Raw genomic sequence first — 2,500 nt, 5'->3', positions numbered from 1 at the left:
TCACTATCAACGAACCTGCCGCCCCCGCCCCCCCCCCCCCCTACACCTTTCCTTACAACAACGTGTAACCTAACCTAACCTAACCTAACCTATGTTGTACCTTAACCTAACCTATGTTGTACCTTAACCTAACCTATGTTGTACCTTAACCTAACCTATGTTGTACCTTAACCTAACCTATGTTGTACCTTAACCTAACCTATGTTGTACCTTAACCTAACCTATGTTGTACCTTAACCTAACCTATGTTGTACCTTAACCTAACCTATGTTGTACCTTAACCTAACCTATGTTGTACCTTAACCTAACCTATGTTGTACCTTAACCTAACCCATGTTGTACCTTAACCTAACCCATGTTGTACCTTAACCTAACCCATGTTGTACCTTAACCTAACCCATGTTGTACCTTAACCTAACCCATGTTGTACCTTAACCTAACCCATGTTGTACCTTAACCTAACCCATGTTGTACCTTAACCTAACCCATGTTGTACCTTAACCTAACCCATGTTGTACCTTAACCTAACCCATGTTGTACCTTAACCTAACCCATGTTGTGCCTTAACCTAACCCATGTTGTGCCTTAACCTAACCCATGTTGTGCCTTAACCTAACCCATGTTGTGCCTTAACCTAACCCATGTTGTGCCTTAACCTAACCCATGTTGTGCCTTAACCTAACCCATGTTGTGCCTTAACCTAACCCATGTTGTGCCTTAACCTAACCCATGTTGTGCCTTAACCTAACCCACGTTGTGCCTTAACCTAACCCACGTTGTGCCTTAACCTAACCCATGTTGTGCCTTAACCTAACCCACGTTGTGCCTTAACCTAACCCACGTTGTGCCTTAACCTAACCCACGTTGTGCCTTAACCTAACCCACGTTGTGCCTTAACCTAACCCATGTTGTGCCTTAACCTAACCCATGTTGTGCCTTAACCTAACCCATGTTGTGCCTTAACCTAACCCATGTTGTGCCTTAACCTAACCCACGTTGTGCCTTAACCTAACCCACGTTGTGCCTTAACCTAACCCACGTTGTGCCTTAACCTAACCCACGTTGTGCCTTAACCTAACCCACGTTGTGCCTTAACCTAACCCACGTTGTCCCCTAAAGTAACCCACGTTGTCCCCTAACGTAACCCACGTTGTCCCCTAACGTAACCCATGTTGTCGCCTAAACCTGCTCTGTAATTGTTATACGACTCGTTCAATTAGTGTAGTGTTGCCCACCCGCAACCCTCGCAATATAGTTCGCTACTCGCACTGCCCGCTCCCCTGTGTATCGCTTCATGTTAAACACCTTGCAAGTCTTGCTGACTTTCCACATGCTCCTGCTGTACACTGTAATGTGGATGGCAGCAGGACGTACATGCCGCCCCTCCCCACGTCCCCACCTTGCCCCCCTGCCTTCGCAAGCTGGTTGGTGAGAAGTTTGCATGTTCAATGCCCTTCGCATGCGACGTACTCAGGCTACGTTGTGGTGCGGCCTGTGTCAACCGTCCGCTAATGTCGTACGCGTAAACCACAATCTGTACTGCACATTCGTCCTTATGTACCGAATGATACATCGTGGCACATGTGTGACCGTACAACGACTGCGCCCAAAAACGGCGGACCATACAGTGCAAATATTGTGCACGCAGCTACGTGTCGTCTCCCTATGAGAGCTGGATTGCAGTGTGGTACGCCATAGAGACGTGTGGGAGGAACGGACGCCGTGGATGGCGATCAGCATGAGCTGTCTGTTGATGTATTCGGACCTAGTCGTCTCTCCTCACACACCGTGATGGCATGGTGCACCGCGTTCCATATCTGCGACATGCTACAGAGGCCGGTTGACAGTCGTTCGAGCAATGGACATCGCATACGTACGGGGGCCACCTTCCACGTATTGTCTAGGCGTGCACATTTTGTTGCGTGTATGTGGGCAGACGTAGTGTGGCGTGACACCTGACACAGGCATGCAATAATCGTTGAAGTTGCAAATGGCGATGGACGCCTGCGTTTTCTGGTGAAGTTACGCAAATGAACAAATGGTAACCTGTTGTGGTGCGGTTGTTCTCGCTAGGGGTGAATCGGTGATGGCGACGATAGGTTGAGGTACGAACCGGTTGTTCCAGCGATACCCACCATGCCGACGAAACTGAACGGCATCTGGGTGTGAAGCGATACGCGGCGGTGGCTGGGTGGGACCGTCCCCGGCCGGTGAGGGGGCGCCTCCCGGCGTGCTGGCCGCGCGGTGCGTGGGCGCACGCGCTACAGCCGGCTGGTGGGGGCGGCCAGTGGCAGGCGCGCCGGCCGACGGACGCGGCAGGCGTCGCAGCTGCGCGCCGGCGCACCCTGCGCGCGGCGCCGTGCGGCCAAAGTAGGTCCTCGCGGGCCCGGTGCGAAGCGCGGTGGACATCTTCAGTGTGCTGGTCCGATTGAGGACTGTGTGCGTTGAGGATGCGCCGCCGCCCGGCGCTCGGCGCCGCGACGCCGTCTGCTGCTCGGTC

Source organism: Schistocerca piceifrons, unplaced genomic scaffold (genome assembly GCF_021461385.2).
Source record: "Schistocerca piceifrons isolate TAMUIC-IGC-003096 unplaced genomic scaffold, iqSchPice1.1 HiC_scaffold_291, whole genome shotgun sequence".
Classification (NCBI taxonomy): domain Eukaryota; kingdom Metazoa; phylum Arthropoda; class Insecta; order Orthoptera; family Acrididae; genus Schistocerca; species Schistocerca piceifrons.
This window is presented reverse-complemented; position numbering follows the sequence as displayed.